The 16,826-nt window shown below is 36.4% G+C and overlaps 1 long non-coding RNA gene and 1 other non-coding gene across 2 annotated transcripts; one reads left to right on the forward strand and one right to left on the reverse strand.

The window, feature by feature from the left end:
- Positions 1-2,590: 2,590 nt before the first annotated feature.
- Positions 2,591-5,341, forward strand: LOC117126276. The gene is made up of 2 exons (XR_004448820.1): positions 2,591-3,045; positions 4,310-5,341. It is a non-coding gene; the product is annotated as an uncharacterized LOC117126276 (long non-coding RNA).
- A 4,234-nt stretch (positions 5,342-9,575) lies between these two features.
- On the reverse strand, positions 9,576-9,682 carry LOC117126379. The gene has a single exon (XR_004448947.1). It is a non-coding gene; the product is annotated as a small nucleolar RNA R71 (small nucleolar RNA).
- Positions 9,683-16,826: the final 7,144 nt, after the last annotated feature.

The raw sequence follows: 16,826 nt of genomic DNA on the forward strand, positions 1-16,826 counted from the left end.
ACGCGGTCGTCTAGCCGCCTAAGCGTTATTCAGTGGTTAACTGCGGCGAATATGTCTAAATCGGTGTAGCTAAGCGTTGATCCGTGTAAGATCGCCTAATTTCCGCGTTGACCGCCGAGTTTCCGCTTAGACTGCCTAAAATTTTTTTTTCGTTCGTATAAAGTTTAAACACGATTGATTATTTTTACTCATTATTGACATATTTATGTAATTATTATTCATTACTAAATAATTACAATTAGCTTTCGAACCCAAAACAAACACATAATTTAGGGATTTTTTCATACCAAACATACTATAATCTAAATATTCGAAGAATCAAAAAGAGGATGTTTAAAATTATATATAAAAAATTATATAATTATGTCTAAGAATATGTGTCATCATGTTTAAAATTAGCTAATTATATTATAAATATATTAAATTGTATTTAACACTATGCTCTGCGTAATCTCTGAATACTCCCCTATTTTTTGGTAACTCGCTTGGCCCGGGGTTATCGTCTGACTAGTGCCTAGCGTAATTCGAAACAGGGTAGAAACAAAGTAAAACTGATCTAAGAGCATCTCCAACTCACCTATATATTTGTCTCTATAATAGTATTTAGAGATAAAAATCACTCTAACCCTACTTTATTTTACCTCTAAAATAGAGATTACTATTTCCACCTCTATATTTAGAGGAAGAAATAGCATTCCTCTATAATAGAGGCATATTTTTTTATTTACAAAATGATCCTTTAACTTTTTACTTTAACAATTATAACCAAAATAAATATTTTTTTAGTGAAAATGTATTGTTTATATAAATATATATTCATACTTTTTATTTACATAATAGTTTCTATGAAAATATTCAGTGTAAATAATATCATAATTTTATGAATATTACACTAAACTAGACTGGTTTTTAACTTTCACAAATAAAATGTATTGTTTGTAAAATTAGAAAAAATTATATAAAAATATTCTTTTCAGAGTAAAAAGTAGAAGAATACATTAAAGACAAACTCATTCTATTTATTAAAGTTTTTTCTATTTTAGAGGAAAATATAAGAAAATACGTTCGAAATGGTGTAACATCTATTTCTGTTGACAATAAACGAAAAAGCATAGAAGTGATGTGATGTACATGGGAGAGAAGTACCGACCAGAGAAGGAGGAATCACGTGGAAGCTTCTTTTTTTTTAATGAAAAGCTAGCTTTTCGAATTGTTTACAAAAGTCGATTCATTGATCTGCTCTTATTTCTTTTTGTTTTTGTCGTTTCTTTCTTGGCTTCTAACCAGACCACGTTACTTCAAAAGATGCTCTTTCTCCTCTTCTCTAACCTTTAGATCCCTCTCTCAAGTCTGTGCACTGTCTCATTTTTGTATCTTTCTCACTCAAAATAATTTTACTTTCTCTCTTTCGGTTTAAAATGAAAGTTGGCGCTAGTGAAATTGGTACTTTAAAACTATTAGCATTATTAGTATTCTAATCTTTACCAAAATGTTAAAGTTCTGAACGTGATTACAAAAACATTATTAGAACCTAAAAACATATGTGTTATAAGTGAACGTGATTAAATATAAATCGTACATCACCGGCAAATACCGTATCAGCAGCAGTATTGGTGATTAAGAGGTTACGACCACTGACTCCCATGCTCTATAAAACTGAGCTTCATTAGTTGTGTATCTTGTTTTCCTCGGTAGGAACGTACACCTGCATTAGCAAGTTCATGAAGGACAAGAAGATGATGGGTCCCGACTGTCAGGTCACAAAGATAAAGTGTTTGTCAAGTTTATGTTAAAAACTTTTAGCAAAAAAAAAAAGAAGTTTATGTTAAAAACTTAAAAAATATAAATAACACGAATATATATACTAGTTTGGTGCAAAATCAAAAGTTCATAAATAAAGTATCTGAATCACCCTGTTGTTTGTCCAAGTAACGCAAACAAGATATATCTTTATCATTTTGTGTTGAGAGAACATTTGACCCCAAAACTTTTACAGCTTATCGGATTTTAACTGCGTTTGCAGTATATGATTCATGACGTAAAGTTTGCAGGTTTCAAAAGCAACCTACGTATGAACTAAGTAGACCTTCATTGAAATGTTATTTATAAAGAATAATTTATCAAAGCATATATAACATAGTAAGCCTCACTTAAATATTTGTATTCTACACTCCCATTTTAGTTATACAATTTGTTCATATTTATCTAAACAAGTTATTCTTTCTCCTGTTCTCTACTTCTTTTTATCTTTCTTGTATAATACTTCTTTAAGGCTTTTTTTACCTTGAGTTGTTATTGGTTGTTTTTGTTTATTTGATGTAATAAATTGTTTAAAAACAACAGTGTAACCTTTCAGAAAATGATAATTTTAACATCTTACAAAAAAAAAAACAAATATTGATTTATTTATATGAATATATATTTTATTTTAAATCATTATAGTGGACGAAGAAAGCACCATAATTTGTACAACAAATTTTCTTAGATTCCCCTCACCATACTCATCATTTTACCATTTTAATTACATAATTTTACATGAGCTTCTTCACCATTCCCGGTTATTTTCTCTTTATTTATAACTACAATATAAAGTTATAAACTATATATATTATAAATTAATAATTTATTTACCCTTGAAGTCTAACGATTAAAAATAGAACATAATTCAATATAGATATATGATTCTATTAATAAATTAGCAGTTACAAATTTGAAATTTCTAGAAATATCAAAAGTCGTATGTTAGTTAATTATCTTCTAAATGACTATTTCTAATTATTTTTGGATGAGAATATTTTGGTTGAGGTGGATAATCACAAAAACCTTGAATTTAGTCATTTTTATATAGTAGGATTAATCTGGTATATGTTTCGCTTCAGTCACGTGTTCGATTTTTAAAGCATTTGTTAAGTTCTTAAACCAAACATACCTCCTATGTATTGGTTCTCTATGTACTGAAGAATATAATGATTTTGACGTTTAATATAAAGCTCTTTCTGTACTGGCGTATTTTTCTGTTAAATGTATATATATACCCTTTAGTTGGTTGATAGGTCAGGTTTTAACCCGATTATCTAACTGCAAGTGCTAAGTGAAGTACGCAATAGTAATACGGGCGATGACCACACGTAGAGTAGCACACAAGTTACTAGCTAAAGCGATAAAATAAATTTGTTTGTTTGATTTTCAGTTTTTTAATTCAAATAAGCAAGAATAAGCGAGAGCAAAAGACAAATAAAACGAGTTTGTAAACAACTAGAACAAGCGTTGGGCATTGGGAATTCTCAGGGATTTCTCTTCAGTAATGATCACACAACAAGCAGACAGAGAAACACCATACAACAACGTCTCGAACTCAAATCACAATATTAGAGTTAACCTACTTCCGTAGCGCTAACACCCTATACTTAGAATCCTAAATACTAGCTTCCACTGTATCTCAGATTTTAAACAAGCTTTAGCTTCAGGTTTGATCAGTTCACAAGGTGCAGTAACATCAACTTCTGTTGGTTACAAAAACCTTGCTCATCTACTATATTTCGGGAATTCAAACAACATTTTCAGTGCGATTAAATTCCTAGAATCAGAGACTAGGTGATCAGACAAGTCTCAGCCTTAAGAAAATCAGTAGACAAAGATCCAAAACATAAATCCCTAGTCTAACAGTTTTCTAGATCAACACATCGAGAAATTCCCTATGAGAATCCCTTAACCCAACTAGAAGACTACTCACTCATATTCAAGCAATAACAAAATGAAGTCATAGAAAAAAACATCATGAAATTGTGTTAAAAATGAGAAAGGGTTAAGAAGATCTTCTCCAAATGAGTACAAGAATCCTCTTCCAAAAGTCTACAAAATGATCCAAATGAGTTACAAATATCTCAATTCTCTCTAACACTCTCTCTAGCCGTCAGGAACCAGCACAGATCAAAAATACAACATAGAATCAAGTCTTTAGGTTTTTGGGTCTTCAGAACGCATCTTTTTCTAAAAATGGAAATTTTTCCCAATGTGGCAAGGATCGGGTGACCCACGATATACGGAGCGGGTGCTCCAAGTTAGGGAAAAGGTGCTCTAGGTAACATGGAGTGGGCACTCTATGTTCGCCATTCCAGCATAATTTGAACAATGGCTCATTTCGCCCCAAAATAATCTACAAATGCGTTCTTTTCCCACAAGCTAACCTGTAACCTGTAAATTATATTGAAGAACAACAAAAGACGCCGAGAAGACCAAAATACCTTCAAAAACCGATCATTATTTGTTCCAAAAAGAGCTTTAAAGTGTTAAAAACACAATACATCAGTGGTTTCGTCTGTTTCATTCTTTATGAATAATTTTTGTAAGGTTTCTGAAAGTTGTCCATATTGTTGGTAAATTCTAAGTGAGAGATCTTTAAAGGCAAACTTCTTACTAAAGAGTATAGTTTAACACTCATCTTCCTATGCATGCGTTTAATTGGGGAAAAGTTGGACTCGAAGAAGATGTGGAATGACCAGAACAAAAAGTTCTGAAGAGAAATCTGATAAGAACACAATTTCAATTTGTCCTTATCAACCTCATCGAAAAATTCCAAGGCATATCATTATATGTATGATCTACATATCTGAATTACAAGTACAAACATAATATCTTTATAATAGAACATGCCCACTTATTGAAGTGTAATACATGCTTTTGAGTTTTGAATGGTATAATCTGTTTAATTATCTTGCTCTTTGTTAAAAAGATACTACAAAAAAATCAGAATAAGAAAGAAATCAACAATGAGTTCATCATCATGTTTGTGTAGTTAGTTATTTGATTCAGCGATCCTTGTATCTTGTCATGAAAAGCTAACTTAATAGACGAGGCGAAGGAGGGCATGAAGAGTGAACATCCTGGCAAGCGGAAGGAAAACATTTTCCTTTATTGCTACACTTCTTTCCGGGTATTCGGAAGTCTTGTAATTTATGTTGTCGACTCCTTGTCAAAATCATAAAACTGAAACAGTCTATTTGTGGTTATGAAATTATGTTTTTTTTAAATTGTACTGGTTGCATCAGTTTTATGGTATAATTTGACTCTTTAAAGAACATACAAATGACAATTGACGTACAATGATGAAAGCTTTGATTCATAAGCTAGTAGTCATCTAAAACATTTATAACACATAACTAAAAAATGGTTTCAATTAAAATCCAGCAAAAACAACTAATGATATTTGGAGATTGTAATTCTTTCGTAGAAAATTACATATCTGAGGATTATCAAAAAAAAAAAAAATTACATATCTGAGATTTAGTTAATTACGTTGAAAATATATGTTGTTAATAAATTTTATATTGTTTACACTAACCAAAAAAAATGAGAAAAAGAAAATGTTAATATCTTATGAGACTATACGTTCGTATAGAAAAATATCTTCTTAGTTAATTAAAATCTTTATAAGTGTAGTATTAAACCTTCACTCAGATTCTCAATTACTATTTCATAATCATAATTATTTTTTGGAGCATTTTCATGTTTACCACTTTCTTGGTAATATTATTTATGTTTAGCATTACTAAAAAGATATTTTCAAAAATACATTATTCATTAAGTGACAAAAGACTCTTATACCTGTTAGAGCCAATATTGCTCAACAGTTAAATAGGCCAACATCGGTCTGGGCCGTGCGGTGTAGAACAAGTAGGAGGCCCGTTACGAGCTGTTCGAAGAGAGATCGAAAGCCTGAAGATCGCATAACGGTTACGAGGATCTCGGACTCAATTCACTACAAAAGGAGATCGACGCTTATGAAGAACGACATGTTGAAAATCTTAGAGAGAGCTACACCCATACATCGATCTTGTTTTCACCTAGCTTTAGATCTTCTCTCTTATCGATCTCGTTTGTAACGTCGATCTCATTTCATTCATTGTATTCACCCTTAATCATCAATAAAATCGATCTTTGCCTATTGGAAACTGATTACACCGTTGTGTTCTAAAGAAATCGTTGCCTACATCATTTTATCTTCCCTAGATTAAACTTTCGATCACTGTCAAATACCTAGTGTAGATTTTACGATCTACCATACATTTGTTCTCTCTATATATATGATAAATAATTATTTAAATAAATAATAATAAAAATATTTTTTTTATATTTTCGAATTATACATTTTCAAATGGGCAATTCTCATAAATAGACTATTTTCAAGTTTTGGTCACAAAAATAGACCACAAGGAGGAAAATAACCAAAATATTTCATTTAATAGGTAAAAGGACACTAATACCCTAGATATATAAAAAATAAAAAATATATAGTTTTAGATTATATGTTTTCAAATTCGAACTTTTTTATAAATTGCTTTTTTGAATTTTTTTCGCAATTCTTTTTAATTTTCTTTTTGTAATTTGAAAATATTTTTTGAAACTATTTTTAAAATTTTTATTTTCAAAATTTTAATATTTATTTTCAATTTTATAAAATTTTAAACTTCAAACCCAAATCCCACCCCTTAACTCTAAACCCTAAGGTTTGGATTAGTTAACCTTAGGGGTATAAGTATATATTTACCTCTTCAATGAAATATTTTGGTCATTTTGATTATTAGAGTCTATATTTGTGATAGAAACATTTATAGTGCTATCTTAGGGTATTTCCCTTTTCAAATTTGTAACTTTCTTATAAATTTTTTGTTTAAATTCTTTTTTCCGAAATTTGTTTTTGAAAATCAAAAATTATTTTTAAAACTTTTTTTTAAAAAAAAATTATATTTTTAAAGTATTTATTTATATATTTATTAAAATCCAAAATTTTACATTCCAAAAACCATACCCCACCGCTCAACTTTAAACTCTAAGTCTGTATTAGTTAACTCTAGGGTTATAAATGTCTTTTAACCTTCATTAATATGAGGGTAAAGGTGATTAGCGTAAATGTGAAAAGTGGTACTATGAATGTTGTATTCTTGACAATTTCCCTTATTTTATCTTTTAAACTCTATTTATTTTAATTTGTAAAAAAATATTATAAATTATAACTTCCAGTTACTTGAAAATATTATAAAATTTCCAAAAAATAGAATTAGTAAACAGAATATTAACATAAATTTTAGCCGATTGTTGCTAATGTGGAGTTAAAAAAAACATATCCACGTAATCCCCTATATATTAAAGGAAAATCATTTTTAAAACTTACCTTAAAAGTTTATTGGCAAAGAATGATGACTTGGCTTCATGAGAAACTTTTATTTAGTAAAATTCTTAAGTGTCACGTAGAGAACGTTTCTCACAAAAACTGTGAATTTAATGTGTTCACACTAATATTTCTTTAAAAGAACTCCATACCATATACACTTTTCTAGACGAACACTTTTACGTGATAAACCTTCAGTTTCAAGTTCGATTAGTTGATTTATCAATCCTGTAAATATAATCATCGCATCAATAAAACTTCCTTATTCCTCTATACGTTTCTATTAAAAACGGTAACCCATATGATATATCGCTGATATCTTGCATATTTGCATTGTTTTATCCATTCATCCATGAGCATTTTCATCATATAGATTAGGATTTAGTCATGTCTAGGTTGCATTTTGCATTCATTGTCCTTATTAGGTGTTGGAGTGCCACATGGAGTTCTTGGGGAAATTTGAATGCATTTGGAGCTTAAAGGACGTGAAATAGGTGATCATTGGACGAGTAGAGCATGAGAGCGAGGTTCCGCAGCGACGTCATGAGGTCGCTCCAAAGCACCCCCCAGAGCGACTTGCCCAGAGCGACGCCCCGAGGTCGCTCGCATCTCACACCCCTCTCAGAGCGACCTCCCAAAGCGACACCCCGAGGTCGCTCGCGTCTCTATGGCGAGACGACACGAAGCGAAGCCTGGAGCGACCTCTCAGAGCGACCCACTGAGGTCGCTCTTGAAGGCCGGAGCGACTTGTCGGAGCGACATGCCGAGGTCGCTCCGCGTCTATTATCTGCTCGATTTCTATTTTACTTAAAGGCCTTTTGGTCATTTCATTATGCACGTTTTACATTTCTAAAACCTATGTTTTAAACATCTTTTGTAGCCACCAGGGCAGATTATCTTTTGATCTATTGAGAAATACACAAAAACTCTCTTGAGAAGTTCATCTCTTGGATTTTGATTGTTATGTTCTTGTGTTGATTTCTTATCTATTTCTCTACATGATTAATCTGAAATTCAAATGGGTTTAAGAAGAATCATGGAGATTAGTGAGTAATCACCTTTTGAATTCATGGGTTAGGGAGATTAAGGGTGATTAGGTTAGAGCTAGGATGTTTTAGTGTAGATCATTCATATTTCCTTGCTAGTAGAGTAATCATAATGCATCTTCTGAGTTGGTCACTCAGTTGTTGATCCTTAGGCATTTCTCACCCGAAAGGTGTTCGATGAAATGCCCGAGACAACTCTCCTAGGCTTTTAGTATACTTTGCCAAAGATATTTGTTGTTAAAGGTGCTAAGATAGCTAATAGACTTGTTAGTAATGATTGCTTTCATATTATTCAACCAAAGACGTTTGATGTTTGAGATATGTTAGCAAATGAACATTCATCTAGACATAAAGCTTGCTTAGAATTGTGTCTAGGCTTAAGGTTGATAGTTTGATTGATCATTTGCCATCCTTAGTTCGATACTTGATCACCCAAGGTCTAATCCCTATGCCCATGAGTTCTCTTTTTCCTTAGTCAAGAAAGTATCATTCTGTTATTGCTTTCTAGTATTAGTAGTAGTTTAAAACTCATCTAAATCATTGGTTGCACTTAGATTAAGTGAGTACTTGCATTCTCAGTGCTTTGATATCCCTCAGAACTGGTTCGACAATGTTTTATACTACAACATTTGTCTTAGGAGCCTTGAAAACTCCTAACATCAAATTGGCGCCGTTGCCAAATTCTGAGTAGATTTCAACATTGAGATTTAGTCACTTGCTTGAGACTAAGTCATTTTTATTTTCTTTTGTTACTGATTCTTCTTCACCTCCCTTTAATCTACAGGTGTATGCACTTGAGGAGCAGGGGTCCATCAAACCTAGTTCCAAGAGCTGCAGATATCAGAGCTTTAGAGAGAGAGTGTGCTAGAAAGAGAAGAGAAGAAGAGCAACAGGCTCAATTGCAGAGATTGCACACTGATATGGGAGACATACATCAGCATGATGCAGGCATAAATGGCGCTAATAACAATGCTCCAGCTAACCAACAGCGAGCAGCTCGACCAATTGGCACTTACGACCGTCCCAATATTCGTGGTCATAGATTGGGAATCCGAGCATCCGCTGTGGCAGCCAACAACTTTGAGATCAAATCAGGACTCCTCAACGTGATCGAGAACACCAAGTATCATGGCTTGGCTCTAGAGGATCCATTTGATCACTTGGACAGGTTCGACAGCTACTGTGGGTTGTCAAAAACAAATGGTGTGTCCGAAGATGCCTTAAAACTCAAGCTATTCCCTTTCTCTTTGGGGGATAAGGCACGTCAGTGGGAGAAGTCTCTACCCAGTGACTCCATCACCACTTGGGATGACTGCAAGAAAGCATTCTTGGAGAAGTTCTTCTCTACTTCAAGAACTGCTAAGCTGAGAAACTAGATTTCCAGCTTTCAACAGAAGAACTTGGAAGGCTTCAGTGAAGCCTGGGAGAGATTCAAGGGCTACCAAGCTCAATGCCCACACCATGGCTTTTCTAAGGAGAGCTTGCTGAGCACATTCTACCGTGGTGCTCTTCCTAAGTACAGAGCCAGACTGGATACAGCTAACAATGGGTTCTTCTTGGGGAGAACTGAGGAGGATGCAGAAGAGCTGGTTGACAACATGGTAAAGAGTGATGCAGTCTACAGTGGAGACCACGACAGAGGCAGTAGAACAGATGATAAGCAGACGAGGAAAGAGATCAAAGCTTTAGAAGACAAGATCGACCTACTCATTGCTGAAAAAGCCACCCAAGAGCAGCTGAAGTTTGTTGGTAACTCCAAGCAGGAAGATCCACTTGCTGTCAATGAGGTTGAGGGTTTGGAAGGTCAAGAGGAGTTGTGTTTCATTAACAACAATGGTAGCTGGTACAAAAAGGAGCCCAACTTTCAGTACAACAACTACCAACAGAAATCCTATCCAAACAACCAACAGAGTGGCTATCAGCCAAGAAACAACCAGCAAGGCAGCTATCAGCCTCAGCAAAACCCCTCGTTTGGTTCCTCTGCTCCTCAAGAGAGCAGCACTGATACCTTACTGAAACAAATCTTGGAGTCTCAGACTAGAAGTGAGAAGCATGTTGGTTATGAGTTGAAGAACCTTCATTCTAAGATAGATGGGAGCTACAATGAGCACAACAACAAATTCTCACACCTTGCTTCTACAGTCAAGAATTTAGAGAATCAGTTTGCTTCCATGAACACTCACCAGAATCGCCAGCAAGGATCTCTACCTGGAAAATCTAACCAAAACCCCAAGGAGGCCAAAGCTATCACCCTTAGAAGTGGTAAGCAGTTACCTCCTAGAACCCTCACCAAGGATGCTGAGAAACTAGGTGAGGAGGTGGGCATCAATTTAGATGATGATGTGGTAATTGTTGATGAGAAGATCAATGATGAGATTTTGGAGAAGATTATGGAAGCTAAAAGTAAAGGAAAGGTTGGAGAAGAGAAGAAAACAATACAAGAAGGTGAAGTTGTTACTCCAGCAAGTGAAAGTTCTTTTGTTCCTCCTCCCTATGAACCCAAGCTTCCATTCCCAGGTAGATTCAAGAGGCAGCTGCTAGAGAAGTACAAGGCTCTGTTTGAGAAGCAAATGAGTGAAGCTCAGGTTGCAATGCACATCATTGATGCTTTCATGTTGATTCTTCAATACAGCAAGTTCCTGAAAGATGTTGTAGCTGCAAAGAAGAAGGAGATGGAAGGCATGATGATTCTTACCCATGAGTGCAGTGCCATCATCCAGAGGCTTGATGTTCCAGAGAAGTTAGAAGATCCAGGATGCTTCACACTACCTTGTGCTCTTGGACCTATGGTATTTGAGAAATGTCTCTGCGATTTGGGAGCTAGTGTCAGCTTGATGCCTTTGTCTGTTGCAAAGAAGCTTGGATTCACCCAGTACAAGAAGTGTAGACTCTCTCTGGTGTTAGCTGATCGTTCAGTGAAGTACCCTGTGGGCATCTTAGAGAACCTCCCGGTGAAGATTGGAAGGTATGAGATACCTACAGATTTTGTGGTGCTTGAGATGGGTGAGGAGGCTCAAGACCCATTGATTCTAGGAAGACCATTCTTAGCTACAGCAGGAGCTATTGTTAATGTGAAGGAAGGCACGATTGATCTCCATTTGGGTAAAGAGAACATCCTCCACTTTGACATCAAGAGGAAAATGAGGAAACCAACTGTGTTCGGGCAAGCCTTCTACATTGAAGAGATGGACACTCCTGCTGATGAGCACCTTGAAGAGTTACCACCTGAGGACGACGAGGAGGGAGCATCTCCCTCTACTCATTCCCCATAGAAGGTAACCCACCACACTCCCCTGTATATACCATTTTATTTTTGCATATTAGTCTTCTTTTCGGTATCTCTCTTTTTACTTGACAACACAGACTGTGTAACTCAAGTTTGGGGGAGGTACCAAGTATTTGATCATGTTTACTTTGATGTTGTTTCATTGAATCATGCATTGCATACCTATTTGCATATAAAAAAAAAAATCAATCATTTAGTTTGCATCATTTGCATTTCTAGGAGAGTCTAGAGCATATAGGTTGCATTCACTTGCATTGGGAGCAATGATTTTAAATGCCTTGTAAAGAACACTACGTTGCACCTGAGTAGCTTTTGCACCTCTCAAAAAGACTTGTATGTTTCGAGCCTTGAAAACTCTTCCTGAAACTTGTTGATTGCTGAAACTCAGTCTTTGAAGCCAACTACAACCTTATTTGAACTGAACGAACTTAATGCTTCTTGCTCATGGTCTCTTGTGTACTGAGTCATGGCTATACACACTTGAGTTGTCACATCCTTTATGCCAATCTAATTTTGACAAACTCTAGTGGTAGACCACTCCCAAAACCCTTCCCTCCTTTTAAGCTTTCATTGTTTGATGAGTGAGGCCTTCTTCGGAAAGTCTTACATGCGCATAATGTTGAGAGTATCGGGAACGACAATGCTTGATCTTCATTCTTGCTAGATTGGGCACTCTATTGTCTAGCTATAGGTGGGGGGTGAGTGTTGTGATTATGATTTGGGAGAAATGAAAAAAGAAAAGAATAGACTCTTTGTGCTTAAGTGAATTGTTTTATTGGGATAAGTAGAGAAACCTCTAGCTCAAGGAGGCTAGCAAAGTTGTTAGGAGCTAAGAAATGTTTTGAGGTTGTGAAAAATCTCTTGTAGATTTCAAAGAGAAAGAGCTGATGTTTTTAGAATCTTTTGGTGAGAGATGTGAGTTGGGTTTGACATTGAGAAATGATTGTGTAATTGTATGTTTGAGAAAAGGGTAGAACAATGGAGATTGAGCATTGTATGCATGAGTTGATCCCTTTCTTAGATATATTATGTGCAATGTCAAGTCTACTTGTTTCGAGAGTAAACCACCTTAAAAATCATATATTTTGAACCTCTTGAATCACTTGAATAAAAGCCTTCCTTTACCCAACCAAATGATTTGGACCAACTGACCATTTGCAAGAATTCACCTAATGTTTAGTGCTTAACGAATGTGAGAGTTGGTTGATTTGAATATGTGGATGATTGATGATGAGTGTAAGGGCAAAAAGAGTTGAGATAGGCCTAGAGAAGCTAGAGTGTAATAAAAGAGTGTGCTAATTATGTTTGCTAGTTGTGTTTCTTTTGGTTATGAGCTCCCACCTTCAAACCTCTCTCCCTATGAGTTCTAGAAAGTTCACTTGTGGACAAGTAAAAGAACAAGTTTGGGGGAGTTGATATCTTGCATATTTGCATTGTTTTATCCATTCACATGAGCATTTTCATCATATAGATTAGGATTTAGTCATGTCTAGGTTGCATTTTGCATTCATTGTCCTTATTAGGTGTTGGAGTGCCACATGGAGTTCTTGGGGACATTTGAATGCATTTGGAGCTTAAAGGACGTGAAATAGGTGATCATTGGACGAGCAGAGCATGGGAGCGAGGTTCCGCAGCGACGTCATGAGGTCGCTCCAAAGCACCCCCCAGAGCGACTTGCCCAGAGCGACGCCCCGAGGTCGCTCGCATCTCACACCCCTCTCAGAGCGACCTCCCAAAGCGACACCCCGAGGTCGTTCGCGTCTCTATGGCGAGACGACACGAAGCGAAGCCTGGAGCGACCTCTCAGAGCGACTTGTCGGAGCGACATGCCGAGGTCGCTCCGCGTCTATTATCTGCTCGATTTCTATTTTACTTAAGGGCCTTTTGGTCATTTCATTATGCACGTTTTACATTTCTAAATCCTATCTTTTAAACATCTTTTGTAGCCACCAGGGCAGATTATCTTTTGATCTATTGAGAAATACACAAAAACTCTCTTGAGAAGTTCATCTCTTGGATTTTGATTGTTATGTTCTTGTGTTGATTTCTTATCTATTTGTCTACATGATTAATCTGAAATCCAAATGGGTTTAAGAGGAATCATGGAGATTAGTGAGTAATCACCTTTTGAATTCATGGGTTAGGGAGATTAAGGGTGATTAGTGTTGGGGTCAAAAACGGTTACGACGGAATTACCACCCGAATACATGCCGTCTGGTCGCTACGTAGCAACCAAACCCGAGCCAGGCTCGGTCGCTACGCAGCGACCGAGCGCTCGTCCCGCTCGGTCGTTACGTAGCGACCGAGCTCGAGCCAAAAGCTCGGTCGCTACGTAGCGACCGAGCGATCGTCCCGCTCGGTCGCTACGTAGCGACCAAGCTCAGCCAAGCTCGGTCGCTACATAGCGACCGAGCGATCGTCCCGCTCGGTGGCTACGTAGCGACCGAGCTCGAGCCAAGGCTCGGTCGCTACGTAGCGACCGAGCGATTGTGCCGCTCGGTCGCTACGTAGCGACCGAGCGATCGTCCCGCTCGGTCGCTACGTAGCGACCGAGCGATCGTCCCGCTCGGTCGCTACGTAGCGACCGGGCTCGAGCCAAAGTTCGGTCGCTGTGTAGCGATTGAACCTTTCCGAACATCGACACGACACCGGTCCATGCATTCTCGTCAAACCTTCGAATGCTATCTCCCGAAGACCGTAGCAAGCTCAGTCCATGTTTCCCGCTATTCTAATTCATCGATCAAACTTCGCGGATTAGAAACCGCGGAAAACTCGTAGTAAACGTGTCGAGTCGGAAGACGGCCCAGAGGGACCTAAAACACGATTCGAAGCCCATCCTACGATTTTCCTACCCAAAAGCCCGTAAACCACAACATGGTTTACGCTTGGCCCACGAAGAAGGATAAATGTCAAGTTTCCGCGGATAAATACAGAAGTTTTGAAGATAATTATGAAGATCGGGAAAAATGGAAAATCTCCATTTTATGCTATGACGGCTTAAGGGCAGAAGAGTAAAAGCGTAAACCGACCTTGGAGCTAGTATATAAGGAGTCCTAGGCGAGGAGCAGAGGGGAGAACTTTTTCAGAGCAAACTTAGCACTTAGAGCAATTTAGGCAATTTTCCGTTTTTGTTATTTCGAGCTGCGACTCAATTAGGTTTAGCCGTCTTAGGGTTGCTAGAACTAGGAATCTCGCCGACAGCTCTCGAGCCCAGGCTTATACCTTGTTGTAACGCTCATACGCAGATTCAGAATAAAGATCTACTTTGCTCTCTCTCTTTCGATGTCTTACTTTTATCGTTGTTATTCTCGTGTTCTGATTGCTTGACGTGTGGTAATTAACAGATATTCGGGTCCTCTGGGAAATTAGGGTTTTCCTAGTTTCCTTATTTAAACGGAAATCGACAGTGTGAATTTCGGTTCCCACAATTAGGTTAGAGCTAGGATGTTTTAGTGTAGATCATTCATATTTCCTTGCTAGTAGAGTAATCATAATGCATCTTCTGAGTTGGCCACTCAGTTGTTGATCCTTAGGCATTTCTCACCCGAAAGGTGTTCGATGAAATGCCCGAGACAACTCTCCTAGGCTTTTAGTATACTTTGCCAAAGACATTTGTTGTTAAAGGTGCTAAGATAGCTAATAGACTTGTTAGTAATGATTGCTTTCATATTATTCAACCAAAGACGTTTGATGTTTGAGATATGTTAGCAAATGAGCATTCATCTAGACATAGAGCTTGCTTAGAATTGTGTCTAGGCTTAAGGTTGATAGTTTGATTGATCATTTGCCATCCTTAGTTCGATACTTGATCACCCAAGGTCTAATCCCTATGCCCATGAGTTCTCTTTTCCCTTAGTCAAGAAAGTATCATTCTGTTATTGCTTTCTAGTATTAGTAGTAGTTTAAAACTCATCTAAATCATTGGTTGCACTTAGATTAAGTGAGTACTTGCATTCTCAGTGCTTTGATATCCCTCAGAACTGGTTCGACAATCTTTTATACTACAACATTTGTCTTAGGAGCCTTGAAAACTCTTAACATCAATCGCCAGTAAGACAACAGATCCGTAGAGACGACAAAGCGATGAAACTTTAGTATGATGCCAAGTGTTAATGAAAGAACCCTTTTCTCTATACATGCCTTCATGCATTTAGCAGAGCACTCACGTTCTTGAGAACCGCCTCTCATTGCTGAAAGCGGACGTTGAAAATCTATTTCTAAATAAATGTGTCGTACTCGGTTTTGTTACTGCTCGATGAGGTGATCTTTGTTTCGAGGAGATTCAATCACTGTAAATCGTCTCGGCTTAGTGTATTAATCTTCTCGAGCAACCAATATAAGCATGCGAGTGTCACCACCTTCGCCGCCATGAGAGCTCTACATTAGACGACCTTGAAGATGAGAAGAAACTTCCAGGAACGATCCACCAGCAAGTATCACGTGCTGGTCGCATCTGGAACAACCTTTACAATTTAGAACGGACTCGTTTACATGATGCCAACAAGATATGAGCAGAACACTTTAAAATTGATCAGCCAGTTTTTCGTAGATGAGAGACAACTTACAAAAATGTTACGTAAAAGATCGCAGCTCGAAACAGCTTGACCGTTTTGCATCGTTGGTGTAGCAAAATGTATATGTATATCATAATTTCACCTACATGATGATCACAATATTGGTGGTACATTGTTTAGTTTATAGTGTAGGAGCTAATCTTTTTCGAAGTTAATGATTTATCACGTAAACGTTAGGTTCGACGGTCTTTGTGTACCCACTATATAGAAATAGGACCTAATATTTTTCAAAGATATTGTTTTATCACGTAAACGTGTTATTGTTTATGATCAGAACTGAATTATTGAATTTTATAGGTCGTTTCAGACATCTAAAAACAGTTGAAGGCTGTTCGGATATTTTGTTTAATCTTCAGATTTTTGAAATCATGCGGTTATTGTTTTGCTTATAATATGTTATTGATCCATCTTTTTTTTCGATATTATTTGTTACCCCTAAATCCCTACTACAACGTGATAGACGAAATTTAAAAAAATATATTTTCTAAAGCTTCTTCTCAAACTTGCAAACACCATATATCAAATTTTAATATTAGTGCATCCATTATAAAAAGTTTCTTGCTTCTCTCCTGATAACAATCATACCTTTAGTTCTACCTAACTATTACTTTAAATATACCTTATATTATACATAACCATAATATATAATTTCAACATTAATATAGACATCTTATTCCGCGTATAGCGCGAATTACTACCTAGTAGTAACAAAATTTGATTTACATTCAGTTTTCAAAAAAGATGTTTAAAAC

This window comes from Brassica rapa, chromosome A06, assembly GCF_000309985.2.
Source record: "Brassica rapa cultivar Chiifu-401-42 chromosome A06, CAAS_Brap_v3.01, whole genome shotgun sequence".
NCBI classification, from domain to species: Eukaryota; Viridiplantae; Streptophyta; class Magnoliopsida; order Brassicales; family Brassicaceae; genus Brassica; species Brassica rapa.